We start from the raw sequence: 14,401 nt of genomic DNA, 5'->3' as shown, positions 1-14,401 counted from the left end.
GTCCAGGGGCATAGGCGGCGTGACTAACTATCCGTACCTGTCTGCAACTATCGGCCATGTAAAACAGTCGGTATAGTGTACAATTGGATATCAGAATACTTGAACAAATTTGAAGCAAAACAAAAAATTCATTAAAAAGAAGCCGGTCATTAAAGACCGCCAAAATATTCAGAGCCCCGGCCCCCTGGCCGGGTAAATACAAAACAAACGGCACGCAGGCCGTGGAAAGAAGACATAAAACTTAAGAAGGGGGCAGATCTTCAATATTAGCAGCTGCCGCCTGGTCAGCACTCTTCTTGCTGGACTCGGCTTCAGCTGCATCCTTTTTTGATGCATTACCCCCAAGCGGCACAAGCGCCACTACCGGCTCCTCCTCCTCCAACGCCTCCTCCAACGCCTCTTCCTCAGCAGCCGCCAGGATCTCTTGATTATATATATCAGAACACTGGCGGTACGTTTTTTCCCATGAGGCAAAGTCGGCATTGGGGAAGAGGCGGCCCCAAGTCATGCGCTGGATTTGAGCAGAGTCTTCCATCATCTCCCGGACCAGCTCTTTCTTTTCTTGCTCGGCCTTTTCCGAGAGCTCCTGAGTAAGACTCTTCTCCTGGGTCACCAGGCGTACCTTTACGCTCGCCAAGGATTTCTCCAAGGTTTCGTATGAGGACATCTTTTGGCGAAGAGGTCTCAGCTCGGCCTTGAGATTGTTGATGGTCGCCTCTAGCTCGCTATTCCTCTTCTGGGTCGCCTCTAACTGAGCCCGATAGCGGCGGTAGCCTGCGCCTGATAATAAAGAATATCAATGGTCAGAACTTCATTTTGGGCAATTTGAAACATTGCCTTATCACAGTCAGAGGCGGCCATAGCTTTTGCAGCCTTTACCTCTTTGTTCTTCCGGTCAAGCGGCTTGCGAAGGCCGTTCACTCGGAGCAAGGCCTAAGTAAAAAGGGGAACAGGCGTCAGTTTCCAAACAAAAAAGAAAACAGGCGTCCTGGAATTCAAATACTCAAAAATATGCTAAGTATACCTCAGCAAGGACCCCTGCAATCCCGTCTAGGTCAAGGGTGCCGACACCCCAGACCGCCTCCCTTTTAGCTGGAGGAACGGCCTTGATCATAGACTTGGCCACCTCGACCAAGTCAGGCCCCTGAGGGCCGGCTGCATCAAGCATAAACAAACGGATTAGACCTAGTAAAAAAGGGAGAAAGTCTAAAATTTACAAGGACAACTTCATACTTCTAGGCGGCCCAGCTGGAGTTTTAGAAGAAGTGGCCGGCTATTTCTCAGGCGCCGCATGTTTCCTGGCAGAACCAGGAGAGCTCGCAACAGTCGTCCTCCGGGCCTTGGGGTCCGGCTGTTGGGAAGAAGAAGCTCGTGGAGCGCCCCTCTAAAAAAGAAGAAGTCAGTATATGCATAAACAACTCCAAAAAGAGGGTGAAAGGTTCGAAGCCCACCAAGGGTGCCCCCTTGTTGGGGGAGTCGGTTGAAGCTTGTTGCATGATGGAGGCCCGCAACATGGCCGCCGCAGTCTTGGAGGCGGTAATTTTGCTCATGACGTCCGCTGCAAAAACAAATAGCAAAGTTAATAAAAGTCATAACAAGAAATGCATGGAACAACAGAGTATTCGACAGGCCGGCTACCTCTTGAGCACCGACTGCTGAGGCCACAGGCGGCCAAAAAGTGCTCGTCGTAGAGCCATTTGAAGCTCGGGACGCAGTGCAGGGGTACTTGCTCTCGTACCCCTGAAGTAGAGTTCACCTTCGACTCTACTTTGAAGAGTCCTTTATCTAGGATCTCTTTCTTAGCCTTGGGGGGAACAGGCGGCATGCTGCGGTCGCCTGCAAGAAGGGGCGGATTCCTGTTCCACCTGTTGAAGCGCTTGTTCAGCTCTGTGTCTGAACTCTCAATGATGAGGAAGGTGCTCCGCCAGTCCTTCCATTTGTTCGCTTTACCTCTCGTCATGAGGTAGCCCCTGTGGCTCGTCAATTGATACCAGCCGGTACCGCCTGCCTTAGGGGTCCGGCTGAGGTAGTTCATGTGGGCGAAAGCCTCGAAGCTCGGCTCCACCCCGTGCAGTTCGCACCCGGCCACATAGCCGAGTACATTGACCCAGGAGTTCGGGGCTAACTGCCATAACCCCAACTCATACCCATCCAAGATCCGCTGAACAGCCGGATGTAGTGGGAAGCGCAGCCCAGCCTTGATGGCCGCCTCGTAGCAGCCAAAGCAGGCGCTATCATAACTGGTACCAGCCGGCCAGACGACTGTGTCTTCTGGATCCGGCACAAACACTAAAAAGCCGGGGCCCATTGTGTGGTTTGCGATAAAGCTCTCCACTTTCTCTTGCATGGCCGTGATCCGGCCCCGAGGTACCGTGCAGTAGTAGGGGGTATTTTGCTCTCGGTAAGAGGCGGATGGCTCCGTCCAATCGTCCCCCTTCTCAACTGCGTGAGAAAGCCTCACCTCTTGCAGGCGACTGTTTTTCTCTTCTGTGTCCAAAGAATCATGGCCAGAAGAGCTAGACTCGGAATCGTCCTCTGATGAGTCCGAAGAGGACGACTCCTCCCCTCTCCCGGAGGGGCCCGCCTCCTCTCCTTTAAAAGGAGCAGGAGAGAATGAAGAATTGTCAACTGTAAAAAGGGAAGGGGTCACTTTGACTCCTCCCTCAGAACTGTCGGCTTTCAAGCCGCTTTGTTTCACTTCCGCATCTGGCGCCTGGTCAGATGTTTCACTAATCGGCACCCTGTGGGAGGAGCCGTCTGAATTTGAGATCCTGGCAGTCTTTTTTGTTCTGGCCATCATGCTCTGCATAGACACAGATACAGTCGGACTTTGTATAAAGGGCAAAGATGGGTCCAGAAAAGGGCAGGCGGCACTCCTAGTCCTAGATTCAGCCGTCCCCGGTGACCGGCTGATCACTAACCTAGGTCGTGTCGTGTGCTTCCGTGGTGCCATTTCAAAAAAGAATAAAGAGAAAATTAAGAGTAAGAGAACCGACGGTTACCTGAACGAGTGACGGTTGATGAAGTTCTGAAAATCCTTTGCAGTCGGCTTGTCAGAGCAGGCGGTAGGCAGAAAGAGTCCAAAATGTCAGAGCAAGTTCAGGGGTCCGAATGTTCTCTCACAAAGTTCTCAAGTGTGAAAATGACTGAAGTCAACACTCCCTTATATATAGGCGAAGTGAGAAGGCGAAGGGTCACTTCCAGAATTCATAATTTGGGCAGGAGAATCTCTCGGCCTTTCGCCGAGTGACACCTGTAGCAGGCCGTCGCCTGTTACAGTGCGACACCTGTCACAGGTAACACGTGACCAGTCACGTGCCACCTGTGAGGGGCAAATGATTAGGGGATTTTGCTCCCACCAATCGGAATGCGCCACGTGGGCCAATCAGGTCCTGCCAAGTGTCCCTCAGTTGGAACTGTCAGGGCTTGCCACGTGGCACCCGCTTATTTGTCCACCTTGGACCTATTATGTCATGACACGTGGCATACTCCATGCCTAATGGAGAAACCGGCCACCAGGCCCAACTTCCGAGGGAAGCCCAATCAGCCCTAGGTTAACCTAAACCTAGGATTAGCACGTTTCCCAAGGTTATAAATACCTCCCTTAATCCTCATTAAGGGAGATTACATGAATAACAGGCTGATCACGCTAAAAAAGCAGATTACCTACATTAAACACTCTCAACTAGAGAGACCCAATCACTTTAATTTCCGCATTAATTACTCCTTAATCAAATACTAACTTGACCGTTGGAGGCGGAACTCCCACCACCAGGAGTCTCCGTTGTTTTGCAGGTACAGGCGTCCGGTTCCAGTCTCGGAATTGTAACTCTCCCGCAGGACATCAGAAAACCCCGAAACACGCGCGATGCACGGTTTGTTTGATTTTTTTAAATAATGTTTTTTTTTGTATTTATGAGCCTAAAATTTGTTATATATTTAGATAAAATTCCTAATATTAAAAGATAATATATAATATTTAATTAATTTAAACTTAAAAATCTCATTCGCCAATTTTGCTTACATGGCATTGAAATTATTTAATTCTAAAAGAAATTAATAATCTCTTATTTAATTGGCTACTACTAAGATTTATAATCCTACATGGTGCACTGAGAAAATTAGATCCTACGTGGCTCTCTAAAAACTCGTGAAAAAACTCCCCTTTATATATATATATTAGATTTTCAACCATGTTTTTTAAATGATTAAATACATCATGTTTATTTTTCATTGGATGAATCCAAGTAAATTAAAAATTATTTTCAATAAAACTCACATAATATATTTAAGATTAGATGGAAAGGGATATTGCCAAACACAAGAATGAATAAGATTCAAATGTTTATCAAAATTATGAATTACATCTTGAAATTAACAAGAAAAGTTTAATCAAGGATTTAATTGTGAGCTATTTGAAATTTTGTTGACATAAATGAGATATTATTATGAATTTGGGTTTTCAAATGTGTTTTAGTAGGGAAGAGGCCGTTAATCACATTTATGAACAACATGTATTTGTGTGTATGTTTGTTGGTACATATTCTAAAAATCTTGCAAGCAGGAAAAAAAGAAGTTAGGTGACGACTCTCAAAAGTCTGGAGGCAATGGTTACAACCCCCTCTCTATTCGTGCTCTCTTCCCCTAATTGTCATTCATACTCTACTTTTTTTTAATGTTTGTGTTTAACTCTTGAAAATTGTAACAAACTATTATTGTGATTGAGTGTCAGTACATAATTTAAAACATAAGTTTTTAATAAATATAAAGGTGATATATGTAAACTTTCAATTATTGTATGAATTTATTTTATGAGTGATATCGATAATGTGTTATGAAAGTAAAAAAAATCTCTTGCATTCATTCATTCATTCATTCATCATTCTCTTAGGGTTTAAGGGAGGGAATAGAAAGAGGTGTGAGGTTTCATGGCTGTTTGAGAGCTTATCATCATCAAGGTTTAGTCTATTCTCTATAGTGAATTGGTCAGTTTTCTCCCGAATTCCCGTGGTAATCTCCTTCTTTTTTGCATGTTTTTTTTTTTCGTTCTTTGTTGTTCTTGATTGTTGTTTATTGCAAACTTGTTAGCACATACTCGCATATATTAAGGTCATGCTTTTTTTTTTGTTGGATTGTATTTTTCTGCTATGCTCACTTCTATTCTACATACTCTGGTGATATCTGCACTTTTTTACACATCCCTATACTAATAATATTTACAACATATACAACCTTTTTATCTATTTTTTAATTTTTATTATTTTCTCCGTTTGTGACCTTTACCATTTTCTTTAATAATTTACCACTCTTACATACAAACTTGCCCTTCCATATTCTTTTCACAAGTTAGCAACTAATGATAAACAAACTTAATCAAGCAAAGTACAAATTCTTTCCTCTAATCCATCATGAATACCTAAATAATAGTGGTGTGAACTAATCTCCTTTTCATTGACAATTCTAATTAAAACCCATATTAAACAACAAAAATTTAATAATAGGAATCTAGTGTAAAAAGATAGGTAGACCAATGAGTATAGTCACAAATTTAATGCATGGTTGTATGACTGTCCACAGCAGCTCTCTTTCTTTTTAGTAAAATAATTGGCATTTTCTTCAAATTTATTTTTAGTCCTCTAAAAAAATATCCTAATTCTTTCTGTCCAAAATACTGGAATACTCTGTCTATTTTCCACTACCCTTTATATTCTCTGAATTCTCTCAACACTTAAAATTCATAACCATCTTTTCTTTCTCTACATCTTTCTCATAAAATAAGTAAAAATGATTAAATTTATGATTTTTCTGCTATTTTTGGGAGTAATTAGAACAAGGGTTAACTCCCAGAATCTAATTAGTACCAACAAATTAAGGTTATTTGTTGATGAACTTCCTGATATGCCCAAGTTATTTGGGTATGAAGTTGTTCATGGTAAAGCTGTTCCTACTTCTTTGAAAATTGGCATGTTCCAGAAGAATTGGGTTAGTTCTTAATCTCCCTTGCTTTTATACTAATTATGGTTTTTAATCAAGTTTTTCTTTATTGTATCTGAAATTCTATTTTTGGACATTGATTATGGTGAAATGTAATGAGATTTATATTAGTTTAAGATAATTAGGTGTTTTCCTGTTGTTTTGCTATGCTCTGTTTCTAGTTTTTAGTGGTGTTTATTTTTAATGCAGTGAGCTAGAAATTAGATTAAGGTTAGTTGATAATTGATATGGATTAGGAGGGTCACATAATATATATGAGACTGCTGTAGTATTTTATTTTATTTAATTATTTATTATAATGTCTGAAATTAGATAAAGGATAAGTCACTAAAAATTTTAATTTCAAACTTCTGCTGAAGATTGGAAAAAATGTAAAATAAGATACAACATCTTAATTTTTGCATTATTGACCCATCTAACTTTAATCATTTTTTTTATTTTTTATTTTTTTATTGGTGTATAATATTCAGTGTAACTGGGTAAATATATACTAGTAAGTTATTTTCTAGTTCTCAAAAAAAAAAAAGAAGTTATTTTCTTATTTAGTTCAAGGTATATTTTCAATATATCCCTTTTTTTTTTAATTACTTTTGACTATTTATAGACATTGTATTGATGGCCATGATGGGTGTGCTAGTCAAACCGTTGTATTAAACTCGAAATAGACACATAACTGTTGTCAATCATTGCTTTCCAGTTAAATAATTTTTTTTAGTTTAAATACTACCTCCGGTCCAAATTACTCGCAACTTTGGAATATTTTATATCTCACAAATAATACCTCAAAGTTGCGAGTAATTTGGACCGGAGGTAGTATAAATAATAAACTTACCTAACTAGCTAGAACTATGAACTCTATATTCTTAGATTAGAGGAGAAGGATTCGAAATGAAACAGAACTTAAATTAGTATGTAGTTACAAGTTGAAATGTTATTGGTCCTTTGAGATATAATTCCTGTTTTTGCTGATAATCTTTAAGATAGATATAATTGAGTGTTCACGGGCTTTGGCCTTGATCAAGTAACGTCTTTATTTGAACCCTAGTAGTCAGTGATTTTGTTGTTTCTATCAATTTATGTCCGTTAGCTTACAACCTAAATTGTGATTGTACAAGTACTAGACAATATCACACAACCATATGATGCTAAAATTCTGTTTATATTGATTTGTCCGATATAACAATTTACCTTTGCCCTATATATTGGGTGTGTGTTATAATATTTAATCTTACGAAAATGTATAATTAAAAGGATTTCGACTTTGAAGTAACAATTTGTTGAAAAATTAAACGGAGTAGCGAATAGCTTAGTATTATAATTAAGATACGAGTAAATTCTTGTATTCCATCCAATTAAAATTACTCCGTAAAATTTAGAGTACGTTTAACTACCTTAGTAAAAAAATTTGTGCCAAAGGTCAAAGCCACATAAATGTTAGCAAACTTATCTTACTTAAAATAAGCAATATGGTGAAAGTCGTGCAAGTAAATTATGAATTTAAAGTGCTTCGTTGTATGGACAAAGTATCAAGTTAATAACTACTCTACATCATTATGATTGTAAGCAAATTTATATAGCTAATTAAGCAGGTAAGCATCAAGCAGTAGATATAGATTTTTAAATGATACTTTAATTTGAGAGTTTTAAGTACAAAATCATCTCATAGAGGTGTTTTGTCTTTGAGATTAGAGGTGTCAATTCGAATATCTAGATTGACTTTGGTAAAATCATGTTGAATCGGATTATAATTTTAAATTTGACTCCTGCTAACTTATTGTGTTCACATGAATCAAAATCTAAATCGGATATTTTTCAGATTAATTTTAAATCTAATCGAATTGGGTGTGATTTTGACACCTCTACTTGAAAGTGAGAAAGAAAAAGATATCATAGTTCATTTTATAGTAGTACAAACATATAAAACAAGATTGGGATCCACATGAAGCTGGACTTGATGATAATATCGTGGAAAATACAAGTCTAGTTTACAATAGTCCATGAGGGCCATGCAAAAGGCGACAATTTTACGCTATCCACATAAGATTAGAGTGTCGTACTACTTTCTACTATTTGTAACATGTTGCTGACTTTGCAAATTAATTAGTAACGAACTAAGATTGTTCGGTTTAACTTATTAATTAAATTTACATGTACGCGTGCATATTTCAAATTTCAAATAATATGTATGATTACCTTTTAAAAGAGCTTGTAAAAATTGGCTTATAGAAGAATAGTGATGAAACTGTGACATAGTTACATAATTATGCAGCGTTGCAAAAAAAAAAAAAAAAAAAAAAAATTACAATATGTTATTGCTAATTGTAACATATAATTTCATGATTTTCAGAAATTTCATAGAGATCTTCCACCAACACCGGTTTTTGCCTATGGTACTTCCAAGAGAACGGCAACAATTCCGGGGCCAACAATTGAGGCCCTCCACGGCGTGGACACTTACATAACATGGGAAAATAATCTCCCTAAGAAGCACATCCTTCCATGGGACCCAACCATACCAACCGCGATCCCACAAGATCACCAAGGGGTTCCCACGGTGGTGCACCTCCATGGAGGGATCGACGAGCCAGAGAGTGATGGTCATGGACACGCGTGGTTTACCAAAGGGTTTAAAGACCGAGGACCTCGTTGGACTAAGAAAATGTACCATTATCATAACCAACAACAACCAGGAAATATGTGGTATCATGATCATGCAATGGGATTAACTAGGGCTAATCTTTTGGCTGGATTAATTGGGTCTTATATTATTCGACATCCACAAGTTGAGGATCCTCTTAAATTGCCTTCTGGAAACGAATTTGATAGGGTTTTGGTTGTTTGTGATAGAGATTTCTATAGAAATGGATCCCTTTACATGAATACCACTGGTAAGTTGTTACATGCACCTTTATTTTCGTACGATTACTTCCTCCATCCATTTTAATTTTTAAATTGCAATGTGTGTTTTTTTTTATTGTCACATAATAAGTTTTTGCAAATTATAATTATTGCGAGTCATTTTTTGATTATTTGTGCTAATGCACGAGTTTTGAGTTATCCTCGAACATGGTTTGTCTATTTTATTATTTTCAAATTACCTTTATTTAGTTGTAACTTATTCCAAATGTCACATGAAAGAAAAAATGTTACAACGTTTTTTCTAGAAAAGTTTTCTTGCTTAAAATAAATAAATTTCTTAGGTCATGTTTACATACAAATAAAAGGTAAGAAAATGATTTACTAAACAATATAGAAGCAATTCATACATTATTCTCATTGATTTATTTATTTTTAAATAATAATGGCTGTTACAGTACAATTTTCTCTCTCAATCAAAATGATCTTATGTATTTCAATAATTTAATTGTTCTATTTTAATTAATGCATTGTAATAAAATTGCAACTAAATTATTTGGATAGCACAACGTATTATTAATTTCACCAAGTTAAATAAATATCACTTACTATAACATACTCCGTAATTATACATGGTACACAAAAAGTGGGATATAAGATTTATTTTCGATTATTCTAATGCTAAGCTTGGATGATTTGTTAAACAGGTAACAACCCAAACATACACCCACAATGGCAGCCAGAATATTTCGGAAACGTAATAGTAGTAAACGGCAAAGCATGGCCGTACATGGTAGTTCAACGTCGGAAATATCGATTTCGAATCATCAACACGAGCAACGCTCGTTTTTTTCCGATTCTACCTAAGCAATGATCTTCCATTCATTCATATAGGATCTGATTCAGCTTATCTAGATCGACCCACTACGAGTAAGACTAAGCTTGTGGCTCCCTCAGAGATTTCTGATGTTGTTATCGACTTTTCGAAATCGAAATCAAGCGTTGCTGTGCTTGCTAATGATGCTGCTTATCCTTTTCCATCAGGTAATTATTGTGCATGTTTTTCTTTGGTGTTTTCCAGCATCTTCTTCATTAGTGTTCTTGAAAGTGGACATTGGATGTTCTACTACTAACATACTTTTGTTGAAAGTTTCGTGTGGTTTCCATGGTAAAGTATTGATTAATTTTGTTAATGGGCGACTAAGTTAAGTGCTTAGTGGCCTAATTGGTTTTGTTAATCATGATTAACCTAACTTTGGTTATGAAAAGACACAAGTGCTTAAGAATAATTATGGTATATATTACCATAAATTTTATTAAGCACTTGGTACTTCTATCAATTATTTTATGTATGTCATGTTGAAATCTCATTCATCTCTCTTACAAAAATTATATGTTATATTAATATAACGTGATGTTTAACTTGTATGAAGTTACTTTGTATTTTTTGAATGATCGAGTTGATAATTTAGCGTGATATCTAAGCATGTATGAAGTTTTCAAATCTCATTCACAGCTCTCATAAAAATTGAATGCTCTATTAATTTAACACAATTATAATAGAGAATTCTTGTAAAGTTATTAATTATTTGTTACAATATTAGATTGAATTAAAATAACATGACAACTAATTATAAATAGAATAATATAAAAAGTGATAGTATAATTTGACAACTCGGATTAGTTTTTTTTCCACAACTTTAGTCTTTTACTAAGCAGCTTAGTCAGCTTCACAACTTTACATGATTACACCTTACAAAGTTACAATAATAACTATTTGACCAAACAAAAAAGCCATCACCCTGAAAATGGATTAATATTTGGTCATAGATATACTTTGTGCCTAGTGGCATGCACGCAACAAACAACAAGTAATGGGTCGATTAGCATGGCTTAATGGGGCCATTTTGGAATTAAGCTAACTGCTGGAAAACCATTAGATTTGAATGTATTTTGGTACATTAGTTGATAGACACGTCATATTTGTTTAGTGGGTACGACCTGTAATCATTTTATATTTTCTTGATGTTTTTAATATTTACTAACTAGTTTAATTGGTTAAAATTGGTATTTAAGATTTGAAATTGAATTCTGTCTATATAATTGTCTTCACAGTTTTCTAAGGTAAAAGAAGATGTTTTTTTTTTACTATCTCACTATTGAGAGAAACTATACATTTTGCATAAACAGTTCAAAGCCGGTTGTACATTGGCATAACAAAAGATTATGAGCAAAACATTAGATATGGCTTGTTTTGTTTTGTATGTATAAGGCTAGTTAAATTGGTCACATTGCCTCAATTTTATAAGGTAAAATTATCTTTGATTTACTAGAATTGTGTTTTCATTACATAGGGGATCCTGTAAACGATGTAAACAGCAAGGTGATGAAATTCATCATCAAAGATCACCATGTAAATGACCCGAGCCACGTACCGAAAAGGCTAGTCAAGTACCCGTCACCAAATATATCCACTGCTTTGAAAACGCGCTACATTGCTATGTACGAGTACACAAGTCCATCCGATGAACCCACCCATCTCTTCATCAATGGTCTATCATTTGACGCTCCAGTGACTGAATTCCCTAAGGTCGGGTCTAGTGAGGTGTGGTACGTTATCAATCTAACAGAGGACAATCACCCGTTACACGTCCATTTCGGGTTATTTAAGGCATTGGAGCAAACAAAATTGTTGGATTTTGACAAGTTTCAAGATTGTATGGCAAAAAAGAACAATGCAGAGAAGTGTAACGTACACAAACATGCACGAGGTAAGAAAAAAGCTGTGCCAAGGCATGAAAGAGGTTGGAAGAATGTGTACAAAATGAAGCCAGGGTATATGACCAAGATATATGTGAGATTTTCTTACATCCATTCTAACGTATCCTACCCCTTTGATGCTACCAAGGAGCCTGGTTACGTCTATCATTGTCATGTACGTATTCTTATCCCTATTCTCTTACATAAGACTCGTATCATTGTCATGTACGTATGCTTAGCGCTATGCTAGGCAAGTTAATATGTGTGATGTGTCTCTAGTTTGTTGTTTGTGCTCTAGGCTCATGTTGACTTCGCAAAATTGCACGTATCTTTTCATTTTATGCATAGAATCATACAAAGTTATATCCACATTTCTAAATGGGTATTTTGATTTTTATCACCCAAAAAAAATTCCAATATTGGCTTTTACCACATTTTTTTTAAAACACCAGAAAAAAAAATCTAAAAATTGGTTTTAACCCACAACTATTAGAAAATCCATTAAGGCCCCGTTCTTTAGAGCTGCTTTGCTCTGCTGAAATCTGCTCTGCTCTGCTCTGCTTCAATCTGCTCTGCCCTGCTCTGCTTAAAAATAGTACTTAAAAATAGCTGCTTCAATCTGCTCTGCGCTGCTCTGCTCTGCTCTGCCCTGCTCTGCTTTGCTCTGCTCTGCTCTGCCCAGAAGCTCAAAAGAACAGGACCTAAATGTAACAACTTAATTTTATAATTCGATTTCCGTGCAAAACACATTATCTCTAGACGTTTTGGTGTCATTTTTCCCTAAAGGATCCGATTTGTGGTTAAAATTAACAAAAATACTTTGTTTTTCTTGCTCACTGAATGAGGCATTTCTTGTAATTTTTTTTCTCAATTGGGATTTATTGGGTCCTTTAGGACCTTAACAACCCCCAAAACCTCAAACCATGTTTTTGGCACAAAATTCAAAGAATTTTTTGTAAAAAATTTGGTTAGATCGATTTAATGGAATGTTCTTGACAGTCAGGTGGTAAAAAATAATTATTAGTTGTTTTTTGTAGGCAATAGATTATTTTTTGGTGGTAAAAATCAAAATTTTCTTTCTAAATATTTCATAAATTGATATTTACCGCACACTAATCGTACATTAAACTTGATCACATTTTCTTATATATAAATCAAATTTATTGTGTAATACTCTGTTGGATTAATTTCAATTAGAAGTTTCATTTTATATAGAGTATATTTTAATTTACATACATCAAATATCGGTTTACAAATAAAAAGTGCATATATTTATGAGGAATGCATGTATATATTGTCAAATGTGTCAATCAATATGATATCCAAGAACGGGGATAATATTTTGCATAACGAAATGCTCTTTATATGATATTACAATTAACACAAATTAAATGGCTTTACAACTTGCAGATACTAGATCATGAAGACAACGTCATGATGAGGCCGTTTAAGTTGGTAAATTAGAATTTGGAGGACGACCTGAGATCTCATTTTAATACAGATTAACAGAGGTACAAGCTAAAATTTTCAAAATTTTCAAACATTTTATTAGTTGTTTTCTTTAATTTGTATTATGTTCAATGAATGCTGACCCTAAATATCTGGGATTTGCAGGAAAATTACTTGGTCATAAATCAAAATGGCCCCCAAATCATCAACTATGCATGTCTTCTTTGAACCAAGTCAAAGTTGTATGTACAAGTATGATGTGGAATGGCAAACTTCCATACAAGGGTTTGTATACAATTGCAACATGCTAAGTTAAGTTAGTGTAAATCAAATAAAGAATGGTCAAATTCTTCAAGGGGTGACTTTAATGTGAGTGAGACAAATAAAATACAAGTATAATGCAAAATATACTTTAGTTGTTAATTTGTTATACTAGCTAGATCTATTAGTGTGAAACAATAGTTCAAAGAGTTTTCTTATGCTTGTCATAGTGAGTAAACTATTTTTATTCTATTAGTGAGTAAACAATATGTTTATCTTCGTTGCTAATGAATGACCCTCTTTTACCATGACGATTTTCTCATTATTTTTTCGGGGTAATATTGTGAAAAATCCTAAACTTGATTGTTTATTACAATTGATTGTCTTCTCTATCAAGTCAAACAATCCCTTACACCTAAGCAAGTCAAATAATCCCCCACGTTAAATTAGGGTTTTAAATATTCAAAACGAAATTTTATGAATCACATTTACATGCACCTAATCAGGATCTCATAGATATAAAAATATCTTTGAAAAGCCTTAGAAGTCTACTTTGTAACTGTAGAGAATATTTCAATCATCCCATACTTGAGCTCCACTATGATCATACACTTAAGTATGGTGGCGTCCAAAGGGAAGGAAGCTAGAGCAAAAGAGTCACCAACAAGTTTTAGGAACTTGTAAATCGTTCACATGGTGAAGGTTATACCCCTTAACGATCTAGGAGATTGTTAATTAACTACAATAGGTCTGGAACTGTAACTGGAAGTTCGGGGATGAAGGTACAAATTCAACCCTAAGAAATTGAACTTGCCCTAAAAATAGGTCTCTACTTTATTCTTCTCGTATTCATGTGCGCTTTCTGACTAACATACAATCAATAGGTTAACCCTAAACCTGTTTAATCTATGTTGGTTGAATATTAATGCACAAATAAATCTATTATTTGGCGATCACTTGAATTATAATCATATTAGCCTAAATAAGATTATTAATTATCTTATTAAGCGTGATTACAAGTACAAATTCCCTTTAAAGATTCATAAAAGGCGTGATCAAGCAATAACAATAATAATATATG

The 14,401-nt window shown here is 36.4% G+C and overlaps 1 pseudogene; it reads left to right on the top strand.

Moving 5' to 3' along the window:
* The first annotated feature begins 5,567 nt into the window (after positions 1 to 5,567).
* LOC110710968 lies at positions 5,568 to 13,645 on the top strand (annotated as a pseudogene).
* The last annotated feature ends 756 nt before the right edge of the window (positions 13,646 to 14,401 follow it).

The sequence above is a fragment of the Chenopodium quinoa genome, unplaced genomic scaffold (assembly GCF_001683475.1).
Source record: "Chenopodium quinoa cultivar QQ74 unplaced genomic scaffold, ASM168347v1, whole genome shotgun sequence".
In the NCBI taxonomy this organism is placed as follows: domain Eukaryota; kingdom Viridiplantae; phylum Streptophyta; class Magnoliopsida; order Caryophyllales; family Amaranthaceae; genus Chenopodium; species Chenopodium quinoa.
Note: the sequence above shows the minus strand (reverse complement) of the source record. Positions and strands in the feature narration are given on the sequence as shown.